Here is a 15,356-nt window from a genome sequence, read left to right as displayed (position 1 = left end):
ATATATATATATATATATATATATATATATATATATATATATATCATGTGTGTCTTTCTGCTTCTGCTATACCTCTCAGGATGATCTTCTCTAGTTGCCACCACTTGTCTGCAAATTTCATGATTTCCTTGTCTTTATTTACTGAGTGGTGTTTCATTGTGTAAATGTACCACAATTTCTGTATCCATTCCCCAGTTGAGGGGCATCTGGGTTGTTTCCAACTTCTGGCTACTACAAATAAAGCTGCTACAAAGATGGCTGAGCAAATGTCCTTGTATACTTGAGCACCTTTTAGATATATGCGCAGGAGTGGTATAGCTAGGTCTTGATGGAATAATAAGACACCCAAAATCACTAAAACAATCCTCTACAATAAAAGATCTTCTAGAGGTATCTCCATCCTGATCTCAAGCTGTACTATAGAGCAACAATACTAAAAACTGCATGGTACTGGCATAGAAACCCACTGGTGGATCAATGGCATCAAATAGAAGACCCTGAAATAAACCCACACACTTATGGACACCTGATCTTTGACAAAGATGCCAAAACCATACAATGGAAGAAAGGTAGCATCTTCAACAAATGGTGCTGGTCCAACTGGATGTCTACATGTAGAAAAATGCAAATAAATCCATACTTATCACCATGCACAAAACTAAAGTCCACGTGGATGAAATACCTCATCAGAAATCCAGACACACTAAACCTGTTAAAAGAAAAAGTGGGGAAGAGCCCTGAACTCATTGGCACAGGAGACAACTTTCTGGACAGAATACCAACAGCTCAGGCTCTAAGATCAACAATCAATAAATGGGACCTCATGAAATTGAAAAGCTTCTGTAAAGCAAAGGACACCATCATCAAAACAAAACGACTGCCTACAGATTGGGAAAGAATCTTCACCAATCCTATATCTGACCGAGGGCTAATATCCAAAATACATAAAGAACTGAAGAAGTTAAACAGCAACAAATCAAGTAATTCAACTAAAAAATGGGGTACAGAGCTAAACAGAGAATTCTCAATAGAGGAATATTGAAGGGCAGAGAAAGAAATGCTCAATATCCTTAGCTATCAGAGAAATGCAAATCAGAAGGACCCTGAGATTTCACCTTACAACCATCAGAATGGCTAAGATCAAAAACTCAAGTGACAACACATGTTGGAGAGGATGTGGAGAAAGGGGAACCCTCCTCCATTGCTGGTGGGAATGTAAAATTGTACAACCACTTTCGAAGTCAATCTGGTGCTTTCTCAGACAATTAGGAATAGTGATTCCTCAAGATCTATCATGAAGTTCTTTTTTTTTCCCCAGTGTTGTCTATATTTTTTTTCAATGCAGTTTATTCAGGAACCTTGAACAATCATCTGACCCTGGGGAAAGCCAGCCCACAGGTTAAATATCCTCTGGGTAGCCAACCCCAGCATGCCACGTGGGCAATGCAGATAGGTCCACATACATGGAAGCATGAAGTTCTTAAAGCAACTGTAAGTTCCTTTCATTGGGCTCTGTACACGGGAATTGCCAACATGACTGCTTCCCTCTACAGGTCAACCAGAGAGTTGTCTAAGTGGTGTCAGGTATTTGGGTTATGTCTGCCTTGACTCATCCTCATTCCTGTTCAAGTAAGATCAATAGAGGAAACGCTCTTTGTCTTTGCCATATAATATAATCTTATCCTAAGAGTTTCCTTTTATTACCTTCCACACATTGTTTAGGTATATATGAGCCTCGGGTTCTGTCTATACTTTGGGACACACACACGTACACAAACAGGCATGACTGCTTGATGCTGAGAGTTATAGCAGTCATGCGCTGACTTTCCACAGCATATCTGTAACGATCTGAAAATGTCACAAAACTGCAAAGATTATATTCCATTGAGTAGAAAATTGAACACAAAATATTGATTTAAGGGTTTAAATGGTCACCCTACTGCATGCGATAAGATGATTCTATGGAACACTGTCAGAATACAGCTGGGGCTTTTGTCCTAGAAGCATCAATAAAATGGGTAACAGAGAAGACTGAGTTCAGAGGTAGGAAAAATGTTAGCAAGGCGTAGCTCAGACAAGAAGAGTGAGTTATTCAAGAAGAAAGGAATAGCAATTTAGAACTAAGTATGAAAATATATTTTATCTGGATTACTAAAAAGAAGGAAGGCAACATAGATTATTTCTGTAAGTGGGTTGTGTTCTCTGCTTTCGGAGCTGAATACGGGATCCATTATTATTGTGCTTCCTACTTTTCACGTGGTCTGTTATGACTCTTAGTTGTGTGTTCAAAAATCAACCTGTTGAATGGGGCATGAAGTATTACATATAAAACAGAGTTTTACTCAGCCATAAAGCAGTTAGAAAATATAAAGCTTTCAGGGAAGAATAGAACTAGATATCATCACATTATGAGAAGTAAGTGCAAGAAAGAAATGCCTTGATCTATTCTCTTATTCATGGAATATATAGTAGGTGGAAATGCAAGTAGAAGGGGTGTTTCAGGCACAAAAGGAAAATGCACAATGAATAGGAGAGGAGAGCATGACTAGATAACAAGAAAGACTGATAGAAGGAGTATTATGTCAAAATACACTAGAAAATATAGAGAAATAAAAATAAAGCCTTTTGTGTAATTAATGTATAAAACTGAAAATAGTCATTCTTTAGTTAGGAAGCCATGCATCCCTTCTTTCTGAAGACTAAAGATTCCTCCTCAACTAATAACTCCCTTATTAATAACAGGAATAAAATTACTATTGATTCACACCTCTAGAGGTAGAAATATCATGGTTCTGCCCGGATCACAGAGTACATGAAAGAACTTACTTTTTTGATGAGCATACAAAGTAAACTAAAAATTAAAAACTTGTAAGATTTTTAATTGTTTCACTATTGGCATTTTTTCTTTTCTTTTCTGCTTCCTCAATTAATTTATTTCTAGAGATGACGAGTATGGGCTTTTGCTTAATGTTATTTTCCCCAAAGTGATTTAAATAAAATGCTAATGGATAAAGTTTAACTTTTGTAAAAAAAAAAAAAAAAAAAAAAAAAAAAAAAAAAAAACAAGAGAAAGGCATATACATTATAAAATTATGAAAACACATATTTCTCATTCCATTGATTTTAGGAGAGAGCCTACTGCTACTGTTATACTAAATGGACATTGGGTTAAACCAACTCTAAATGACTCACCATTATACTCTTAGATTAATGAGTCTCTCAACCCTCCTAAGAGAAGTATTTGTTTACTGTAGACAATGATTAACATGAACAGCTACAACCTAAAAAAGACAATAGTATTCTGAAAAATGTACAGCCCTAAACGGAAAAATATAACACACCTCCTTCTCCAAAAGCTGAGAGCTCATTGAGGAAGAGTGTGTAGAAAGTCTAAGCCAGAAGTAGTAGGTGACCATAAAGAAACAGTCTTCTGGGCATCGCAGGTTAGCCATGTATATTAAACCACAGCAGTGTGGAAACCATGCATAAAACCTGAACAATTCAAAGCCAGACCAAGTCCCACCATAGAGAGGGGAGTTGGGGAGTAGATTGCATCCTTAGCTAAGGATCTGCTGAGAATTATTATCTGTTGTCAGTGGAAAGGTTAGTTTCCTCTAAGGGCTTAGCCCTACATAAGTCAAACACACTCCAGTGGAAACCCACATAGCCAAGAATATTTTAGCAACACAGATGACCTTGAATGAAGAAAAGGGAGTACAAAGTTGGGTGGGAAAGGAAAAGGATAGATCTGGGAAGAGTTGGTGAATAGGAGTAAATATGAATAACACATCACAAAAATACCTCACAGAACTAACAAAAATATGTATCTCTGTGTTAAGGTTTATATAGAATAATAATGCAGTTTTATATATTATAGTTGTGGAGAAGAATAAAATACTGGCTAATCAATTTAATATTCACCACAATATAATTTAAAGTAACTAAATCTCACATTCAATAAGCATTTTCATCATTTTGGAAACAATGTCAAAGCTTCATTTTCAATGTAGAGTGTGGATTCCTCTACACACAAAGATTTATATCATTAACCCAAATTCTATCATCCAGTAAATAAATAGGCAGCCGTATTATCTACAAAGTGGATTACTTTCATTTATTCACTCTTGATTTTTTTTGTTCCTTCAAAACAGATACACTGGGTGCTAGACTGAATAGATACTGACAATGCAGAAGTGAAGAAGTGATTTTTTTTGCTTTTCTGAGAAAAGACACTAGAAATTAGAAGACAGAGCATGTAATTAGAAGAGGCATACATAGACCAGAAGGCAAAGACATTCTGATCTCCATTTTCTTCCTTTCTTCCTTCTTTCCTTCCTTCCTTCCTTCCTTCCTTCCTTCCTTCCTTCGATTTCTTTCTCTCTCTCTTTCACACACAGACACATATGTATACATGTATGTGTATATGTATGTATCAGAGGCTATAAGTTTCATGTTGGACATGCACTGTGGTGATTTTGAATAAAAATGGGCCCATAGGGTTTATATATCTGGATGGGTGGTCACCAGGTAGTGGAATTGTTTAATTACTAAGAAGTGTGGCTTTGTTGGAGTAAATGTGGTCTTGTCAGACTACGTGTGGCCTTGTTGGAGAAAGTGTGTCAGAAGCAGAGAAAGGGGTTTTGAGGTTTCAAAGGCCCATGTCAGGCCCAGTATCTCTCTCCATCTGCAGATCTCAGCTAGTGTTCCAGTGCCATGCATGCAACCATGCTCCCCACCATGATGATAATTGACTGAACCTCTGAAACAATGAGCAAGTCCTCAATTAAATGCTTTCTTTTAGATAGAAGGGGAGGAAGACCTTCTCTGTCAGTGGACTAGGGGAGGGACAGAGGGGAAGAAGAGGGAGGGAGGATGGGATTAGGAGGAGACAAGGGAGGAGGCCATAGCCAGGATACAAATTGAATAAATTGTAATAAATGATAATAATAAAAAATAAAAAAGAGTTACCTTGGTTATGACGTATCTTCACAGCAATAGATCAGTGGCTAAAATACTCAGCATGCACAGAGGCTCATTATCAAGTAGTAAACAAAGATGGGGTGAAAAAAAAAATCTCCCAAAGCTGGAGTTTGTTAAGGACATTATCAATTTTGCATGCAGTTTTCATGTTTCTTTTTTTCTTTAATGGATAATAGTCCTCACTCAGTTATTAAGTTAGAAAGTATTAATGTATATAATACTTATTATAAAAACAAACACTAAAAATTTAAAAAATAAAACAGAGATGCTCTTTTCATATAATATTTTTCACTCCCAAAATAAGGTAAATTGACTTAACTACCACTAGTATTTTGACAAGTCTGTCAAAATGACTGCATTAAAATGAACTATTTGCAACTCATAATGGCAAGATTTGCTGATATTTTGCTAATTTCATAGACAGAGAATATTAATTTTAATATTTTTTTGAAAAATATAACACAACATCCAAGAGTTATTTAACCTCTTTGATCAACTTAATCTTGTTCTTGTTTCAAGAAAGAATATTTTTTTCTTACTGAAGAAAAATAATATACTGTCATTCTTTTGTGCAATGTCAGATTGGCACATTCACACTTTACATAAATCTGTTAGGTAGGGTGATTTCTGATTATGGAAGACTTATGTACAAGCTTCAGCTATACCCCTATCATTATGTAGTTTATCCATTTGAGGGAAAACATAGCTTTACCACATTGTAGAAAATTTAAATCTACTCAGCTATATCATGCTATGTTAGTATGAGCATTAGAAAATAATTATTGTGGTATATCCAATCAGAAAAATATATATATTTAATATACATTTAATATATATAATATTTAATATGTAATAAATATACATATATGTATATATTAAATTCCACTCTGAACAGACACCTTGGGCAATGAGAATACAGCAGTAATGCAACTTTTTTTTTAATTGTGAAAAGAAACATTTTCTTGACTGAAACAAATATGTAAGTATTTTCAGAAGTTTTGTGTAAATTCATGTAATGTGAAGGAGCATACAGGTAGGGAGGAGATGAGCAGGCTTCTGTAATATTTGTTGACTTGAAGTGCCCATGTAGAGAGCATCATAACCCTGGGAACAGGCTCAAGAAAGTAGCTACATGGACCAAAGCATTGAGGTCTGAAAAGCTCAAGACACTGAAGAACAAAATTAGTACCCTGGAATAGACCAAAGCTTATTAATAAAAGGCAGTCTTGTTTTTGCCTTAAAATGTTCTAAAGGGACTTGAGCTGCATGTGAAGAAAATTTGTTCTGTGTTGTTAAGTGAAGCACCTGTAAAAAGCCATTTTCCTCCTTCATCCTATGCTACTGTCATAAAACCTGAGGCCTTTACAACCATTCAGTTAACTGTGTTTCCTTTTGATAATTCTGCAGAGATCATGCAGGTTTTACAGAGCCCAAACCTACAAAACATAAATTATAGTCTAGAATACTAAGGACTTTGGTAAAAAAAAAACGTAAGGATATAGCAATTTTTTAAATAATATCGAATGAACTTTTTAATAATTTGACACAAACTTTTCAACAGATGAAAAACAAATGGTCAAGAAAGAAAAAGATGTTCAATTCCGTTAATCATCAGGGAAATGCAAATCAAAACTACTTTGAGATTTCATCTTATAGAAGATCAATAAAACAGATGACAAGTCATGCTCGTGAGGATGTGGAGTAGAGGAAACACTCATCTGTTGCTAGTGGGATGTGCTAACTTTTACGGCCATCATAGAAATCAGTGTTGCATTTCCTCCAGAATCTGGAAATAGACCTACCTCAAGACCTGGATATGCCACTCTTAGGAATATAGCAAGGAACTCTACATTTTACTATAAAGATATTTGCTCTGTTATTATCATTGCTCCTCTATTTGTAATAGCCAGAAATTGTAAACGGCCTTTATTTCATCAATAGATGGTTAGATAAAGAAAATGTGGCATGTTTACATAATGAAATATTACTTGGCTATTTAAAATGTTAAAATAGTGACATTTGTAGGTAAATGTATAGTACTAAAAAAAATCACCTTAAGTGAGATAACCCAGCCTCAAAAAAAAAAAAAAAAAAAGCCAACTATGGTATGTATTTGCTTATACGTGGATGGTAGCTGTTAAGTAATTGATAAGCAAGCTTCAGACCATAACAATCCATATAACCACAGAGGTTAGGTATAGAGTAAAGAACTATAGAGGTGAAGGTATAAAGTAGAGAAAAGGGATGGATCTCCCTGTGATGTGGAAGTAAAATGGACAGTTACAGATGCACGAGGAAGAGGAACTGGAACAGGAGGTCAAACAAGGAAGGATAGAATAGGAATTAAGGGAGGGACTACTGGGAGGGATAGTTAAACCTAAGGGTCATTTGATGAGCCATATGGAAATCTACTCCGGCAGAAGCTTCTTCATATGTACACATAAATGAAAGAAATTTAAATGGAATCACCAAATAATGTAAAGAGAAAACCTTGACTAGACATCTCTCATTATTAAATGAACCTCCAGTTCTGGGAATGTGTTAAATATAATATAGTTGTTGTCCAAAGGGGTCCCATGGAAACCCCAAAAAACTCAGGCTATTGTCAAAGCTATTGGTTGTTCTCCAAAACCTGATGCTATTGTTGAAGACAACAATCATTGAACATGAGAAGACAAGCCAGTGCCTACCTAGAGCTTTCATCCCTCCTAACTCATGTTTGTGTCACTGGAAGGTACTTTGAATACAACCAAAGAAATCAGGTAAACACCAACCTCTTTACAAAACCTTCAGTCTACAGTGATGACCTGCCTGCCTACCAGATACACTGGTACAATACTTTGCACAGAGCTTGTAGGACTAACCAATCACTCTCTAGTTGGATTGAAAGCATGCTTTTGCGAGATTGAACCCATGCCTGACACTGCTTCAGTGGCCAAGAACCTGACATGAGAAAGGCACATACCTAGGGGAAAATACTGCTGTTCAAAGGAATGTAGCAATAAAACAATTCTTAAGGACAATCTGATATACTCATATATCAGTTTCTCACTACCCATCATCAGGGAAGCTCCCTCCTTCCGACCCACAACAGCACCAATACACACATGAAGTCACAGAGGCTGTGGCAGCATTCAAGGGGCCTGCACAAGTCTAAGCCGGATGGATCTCAGTCCTAAGAGGGCAAGTGGACAGTAGCCCGCAGCCCTAACCACGAAGCTATCTACATTGATAGCTGCTCACAAAGGAAAAATTTGTTTTCTCTACTGGAGTTTTACTGGGTATACAAACCACTCTTTCAGCCAGGCCCTAAACCCTGAAGAAGATGGCTAAACACAGAATAAACTTAATGCTATCTTCGGAGGTTCTTTGTCCATTAATATTTTATCGGGGGAGTAGGGGGCATTTCTTTTTCTTTCTTTCTTTTTTCTTTTTCTTTTTAACCTTACAGGTCTTTTGCATATATATTATGGTTTCTACTTTTGTGTTTTTGTGGGATTTCTGTGTGTGCAAACATGAATGTCTCTATGTTTATATGTTTTTCTTCTGCTTTTTCTTTTTTTGTTTTGTCCTATTCTATTCTATTTTTATTAATTATCATTTTAAATGCCTGCTTGTTTACTAATGAGAGACAAAGTGTATGGATTTGGATAGTAAGGGAAGTGGGAAGGATCTGGGGGTGAAGAAGAGAAACCACTATGAAAATATATAGTTAAAAAAGATGAACTATTTTCAAGGAAAAAGGAATTTCACACATTGTACTTTGCTCCTATCAAATAATGTTAAATTCAGACTATCGTGAATCAATCTTTTGATATACAATTCATTCTAGAAATTTTTTTTATTTTTGAAATTACGATTACATCATTTTACCCTTCCCTAATCATGCTCCAAAACCTCCATATACTTCCTGTTGTTCTCTTCCGTAACTATGGCTTCTCTTTTTTTTCATGTATTATTGTTACAGGCAGTGTTCTTCTCTGGAGAAGACCATCTATCCTGACCTCTTCATGGCTTATTTGCTTGTGGTTCTTTGTTTGGTGTTGAGGCTTCATAGTCTTTCCACTGTTTATTTCGGCATGTCTATACTTGTTGCTCTTCAGTCCATGTTTAGGTGGTCTTGTTGGTGAGACTTTATGAGTAAGGTTTCTAACATTATTAAAAAAATGCAATCTCACAGAATACTCTTTTATTCTCTAAATCTTAAAATCTTTCTGCCATTTTACACAATGTTTTCTGCACCTTAGCTTCAGAAAAAAAAAATTTAATGTATTCTTTGGATTAGGCTTTGTTGATTGCCTTCTGTTAGGGTCTCCATTTATTGAAAAGAGTTTTCTTGATGAGGGATGAGGACTACATTTATCTGTGAGTATAAGGACAAATAGTTAGAATATAGTCAGGGTCTGTCTGGGTTTGTAGAGCTGTGGTTGTAGGTTCTTCTCCAAGATCAATGACTTCACTAGCCCTGGGTAGTTTAGGAGGTTTCAAGTAATGGACATGATTTCCATCTTGTAGACAGATCTTTTTTTTTTTCAATGTAAAACACATTTTAATATATATTGTTGTCAATGAAAATTTTATGAATATTTTTTTTCAATGCAGTTTATTCAGGAACATTGAACAATCCTCGGACCCCGGGGAAAGCCAGCCCACAGCTTAAATAGCCTCTGGGTAGCCAACCCAGGCGTGGCACGGGGGCAATGCAGATAGGTCCACATACATGGAAGCAAGCCAGATCCTCGGCCTTAGCCAAATGTGGAGTTGTTCGTGACAGAGAGCACTCACCATCGGGAAGGTGGAAGGCGGAAACCAGCTCCATCTTTAAGGCATAGCATTCCGCAGCTCTCTACAGTTCCCCCTTTTTGTTTTAGACGCATCAGGCAAGAGTAGAGGTCTGATCTCTGATATTAGAAATAAATTGGGACTTTGTACAGATGTTCATTTAGGTGTCATCCACCCAAAGAGCATCAGACCCTTCTGATACCTTTTTCTCAGAGGCGAGACCTGGGGCATCAACCCGCATGCAATCAGACATGCTCTTCTCTGGGTCCAAAGCGGCTGACCCTGAGTGCAGTGCTTAGCCTCGCATCCTGAGCGTATCATTTTAGCTTTTTATGGTATCCAACCATGCTTGGGGCGAATGTCCTGCTTCAATGGCTGTAAAGGCCTGAATGATCATGGCTGCATCACGCTGTTGTGAGACTCTAATCTTGCATATACACCACAGGCAAACCAAGGAGACCAACACCAGAAGGCCTGCTAACGCTCCCATGCCCACCCATTCCTTCAGATGATTCATGGCTGCAGCAATCCATGTTGATAATCCTGTGGCTAGTCCTGCGTCCACTCTGGTAGAATTTACTGTGACAATGGCCACTCTCAGCTGCTCCATCGTAGTATCGAATTCTCCAGTCCAATTACCTAAAATATAGCTCGACAATTGTTTAGACAGATTTGCAGCACAGGAAAAATTCTCATGTTGTATGCTAGTGACACAAAGTCCAGCATACTTTCATTGACAGCCAGGTTGAGCGATTTGCCATAGGGTATCAATTTGCTCCTGCAAGAGGTCAATCCTCTGATTGAACACCATCAAGCTTCCTTTTAGTTGAGCATTAATTCCTTTATGTACAACTAAGGCATGAGCTACATTGGCTAAATGATTATTCAGGGTCTGAGCAGTCTGCCCAGTATGACTCATGGCTAATGCCCTGGTGGTAGCTCCAACAGCCGTCAATGAGATGGTAGTAACAATGGTGGCTGTAGTTCCAAGATCCCTTTTCTGTCTGAAGAGAGTCATAGCGTGAGGGGCATCAATGGGCACAGGCACCCAGTGAGGCATGCGAGTAACCAGGGCATACCTAAATTTACTAGCATTCCAGCGTTGGGCAAAAAAGCAAGTATCATTACCACAATTACTTGGCTCTATCTGGCTAATAATGAATAAAAATGGGGGATATAGACAAACAGGTGTGGGCTTATAGGAAATATTATGAGAAGCCTTAACCCCTCGTTGGAACATCCTGCGTCAGTTCTAGAACTAGCAGTGGTGGTGTCTGAGGTCTGAGTAGGTTCAGGAGACCATTGCCCCCAGGGGTGAGACGTGCTCCATGCCAATTGACTAACTCCATGTTTTCCTCCAATTTTGAAAGTCATTTAAGGTTCTTAAATTATTTTTTCCCTTTTTTCTTAAATTTTTCATCAATTACACTTTATTCATTCTGCATCCCCCCATAAGCCCCTCCCTCCTCTCCTCCCAATCCCACCCTCCCTCCTCCCTCTGCTTGCATGCCACTCCCCAAGTCCACTAATAGGGGAGGTTCTCCTCTCCTTTCTGATCTTAGTCTGTCAGTTCACATCAAAAGTGGCTGTATTGTCCTCTACTGTGGCCTGGTAAGGCTGCTCCCCCCCCCCCCAGAGGGAGGTGATCAAAGAGCAGGCCAATCAGATTATGTCAGAGGCAGTCCCTCTTCACATTACTATGTAACCCAATTGTACTCTGAACTGCCCTGGGCTACATCTGTGCAGGGGTTCTAGGTTATCTCCATGAATAGTCCTTGGTTGGAGTATGAGACTCTGGGAAGTTCCCTATGTTCAAATTTTCTTGTTCTGTTGCTCTCCTTGTGGAGACCCTGTCCTCTCCAGCTCTTACTATTTCCCAGTTCTTACCTAAAATTCCGTTCTCCTGCCCAACAGTTGCCCATCCGGCTCAGCATCTGCTTTGATAGTCTGAAGGGCAGAGGCTTTCAGAGGCCCTCTGTGGTAGGTTCCTAGGTTGTTTCCTGTTTTCTTCTTCTTCTGATGTCCATCCTCTTTGCCTTTCTGGATGGGGATTGGACGTTTTAGTTAGGGTCCTCTCTCTTGCTTAGTTTCTTTAGATGCACAGGTTTTAGTGGGTTTGTCCTATGTTGTATGTCTATATGAGTGAGTATATACCATGTGTGTCTTTTTGCTTCTGGGACAACTCACTCAGGATGATCCTTTCCAGATCCCACCATTTACCTGCAAATTTCATGATTTCCTTATTTTTCATTGCTGAGTAATATTCCATTGTGTAGATGTACCACAATTTCTGCATCCATTCTTCAGTTGAGGGGCATCTGGGTTGTTTCCAGTTTCTGGCTATTACAAATAAAGCTGTTGTAGACAGATCTTAAGTTCAACCAGAGAGATGCTGATTACCACCAAGGTATGCATTCCACTATTTCACCCTGAGGTTACTATGCCATGATAGTGAGTGTTGTGCTTCATAGGTGTCAAAGCTTGGTAGGACAATTGGTTGTTTACCTCCTGTGGAAGCTTGGGTGATCCCTTCTGACACTATGAAAATTAGTCCTCAAGGAGGCGATACCCAGGTCAGTTTTGGCCCAGGGGCCTCTAGGCCCAGTGTCTAAGGTGCACGGGGTCTTCAGCAATAGGAAATTCTCTTCTACCTCTGAAGGTTGAATCAATACAAATGTTATTGCCTAACATTTGTTTGTTATTAACACATGTATAGATTCTGCTCACATCAATCTACTACTTAACAGGATGAGAAATTATATTGACATTTAAATTAAGTACATTTGATTCATACCCATAATAGTTCCCCTAGGAATTCTCTTTATAAAATGAAATTTATTTTTAAATTGGTTGATTTGTGTATCATTTAAGTGAATTACTGTAATAATGAGCAATCGATTTCTCATCAGTTCTATGTCTCAGCATTAAAGCTTATAACTGTACTAGATATAGACTGTTCATCAAACACATTGAGAATTTGATGTCCTTATGTGCTTACATTATCGGACCGCTCATCAAAGAATTTGTAAAAAATAGAAAAACAATCAATTGGTTTTATAAAAAATATAAATAATAGTAATAAAAACCAAAGGCGACAGCAATCACCTTCTCTTCATTCTAGTTGTCAGGAACTTTAATTCTAATTAATCTCTATTTTAGATGAACATGCCATTGTTTTACAATTGAAAGACACTATTTAGTTCTTCTGATATTTAAATTTAAAGCTTTATTTTTTTTAATCTCTGGAAATCGTGTAAATTTTCTTTGAAAGTTGGATTATTTTGCAGGGTATAGTCAACCACCTCAACAGCTTGAACATGGCTGCATCGCAAAAGTCCTGTGCATTTGTTTAGGAATTTATTTTCACCACCTTCCGTTTTCAGGACATCTTTGTGTGCTGCAGTTTCACATGGTAACTAAGCAGAGCTTCCCCCTCAAATGCAATACTAAAGACTTCCCCACCTCTCTCTCCTCGCACCTCTCTCTCTCCCTCCCTCCCTTCTTCTCTCTCCCTCACTTCTTTCCAGATACCACGGTTCTCCATTCTCACGGTTCTCCAGAGTTTCTTTGCAAAGTCAAGTTGTGTAATTATTAAAGACAAGATGCTCACAGCACTCCCGACCTTCTATATATGTGCTATAATGCTTTGCAGAAGTTGTAACTTACTTAACAACTGCAAGTATTTCTTTTCAGTGTTTCAGAATACCTTTTATGTTTGAATAGGATGTACGTTTGGAATCTGCATTTAGATTCTGGATATTACTTCCCAAAGTGGAGTGTTATAGTCCATTTGTTTGTTTCTACTCTCCCTCTGCTAATATTCTCTGCGATGCCTGCACTGTCTGAGGACACACACAATGGCAGGTGATGATAATGGAGGCACTTAGGACAGTAATCCTCACAACACTGCATATTATTATTGGTAGCCCTCGCCATGGGGATAAAAGTTCCTTTCTTTCTAGCTCTTTATCATTTTCACATATTCTCCTCTGCACTAAAAGCCTCATTAGCTTTAACTCAAGTGGGCTGTGTTTAACTGAAAACTGTGTTCATTATTAAATGAGACTATTTTTCGAAGTGACAAAAACAGTACTGCCATTGTACTCCTTTGAAGTCTGTTGCTGAGAGTGCTCCATTTGGCATGAACTCAGGGACAGGCTTTCTGATCACCTACTCTTGGTGGGTGCAGCCTTGCCAGGCCACAGAGGAAGACATGCAACCACTCCTGATGAGAACTAATAGGCTGGGGTCAGATAGAAGGGGAGGAAGACCTCATCTATCAGTGGACTAGGGGAGGGGCATAGGGGGAGAAGAGGGAGGGAGGGAGGGAAGAACTGGGAGGAGATGAGGGAGAGAGACACTGAAATCCAACGGAAATTAGACTTTGATATGATTTAGTCTTTACTCTCCCCAGATATAGAATCAAAATTTCCAGCAACATCTGGTAGTAGCTTCAATTAACTTCCAGAGTGAAGACATAAGAGAGAAAATAAATAGAAATTATATCTTATTAGATGGAAGAAAATGAGAAGAGAGTTTTTAAAAGATGATTTCATAAGCTGTTACTAAACCATTCCAAAAATTAGAAGAAAATTCCTATTCACCCCTAGTCCACCTACAAAATCTATTATAGTTCCTTTTCCCAGGGAGTCTTCCTTATACCTTAGAGTCTTCCTCATTACTTAGCCTTTCTGGGTCTGTGTGTTGCGACATGATTATCATTTACTTACTAGCTAATATCTGCTTATAAGTTTTTTCACTATGTTTATCTTTCTGGGTCTGGGTTACCTCACTCAGGATTTTTTTTCATTTTCCTGAAAATTTCACTTTCATTGGAGGTGTTGTATAATAACAACCTAGCCACCAAACCTTTGACCTACAGTCTGTCCTACCTGCAAGATGTGCAAGGGAAGTGGAGGTACAGAAGTCAGGGGTACAGCTAACCAACGCCTGGTCTATACTGAGGCCCATGCCATAAAGGGAACTCACGCCCAACACTGCCTAGACGATGAGGAACTGAAGGCTGGATAGCTCACAGATCTAGGTTAGAAAAATAATCAATAAAATGATTACTAGTGATATTCTGCTATACTTATCGGTTGCTGCTTAGCCTAATTGTCATCAGAGAGGCCCCCTCAAGCAGATGATGGGAACAGATACAAAGACCCACAGCCAAACGATAGATGGCTAGAGAGGCTGAATTGAAGATCTCCACCTGGTCCCTTCCATCAGACTTTAGGGAGGACGGTAGAAAAGAGGCAGGAAGAATTGTAGAGACCAGAGGGGTCAAGCACACCAAGAGAAAACAGAATCAACTTAGCAGGGCTCATAGAGGCTCACAGAGCCTGAAGAAGCAATCACAAAACCTGCATGGGTCTGAACTATGTCCTCTGCAAATATAGTATGGTTGTTAGCATTGTGTTTTTGTGGGACTCTTAAAAGTGGGGACAGGCATGTCTGATCCTTTTGCCTGCTCTTGGGCATCTTTTCCTCCTACCAGGTTACCTCAACCACCCATGACATGAGGGTTTGTGCCTAGTCTTCTTGTAACTTGTTATGCTGTGTTCCGATGATATCCCTGGAAGGCCTGCCCT

The sequence above is a fragment of the Meriones unguiculatus genome, chromosome 16 (genome assembly GCF_030254825.1).
Source record: "Meriones unguiculatus strain TT.TT164.6M chromosome 16, Bangor_MerUng_6.1, whole genome shotgun sequence".
Classification (NCBI taxonomy): domain Eukaryota; kingdom Metazoa; phylum Chordata; class Mammalia; order Rodentia; family Muridae; genus Meriones; species Meriones unguiculatus.
Note: the sequence above shows the minus strand (reverse complement) of the source record.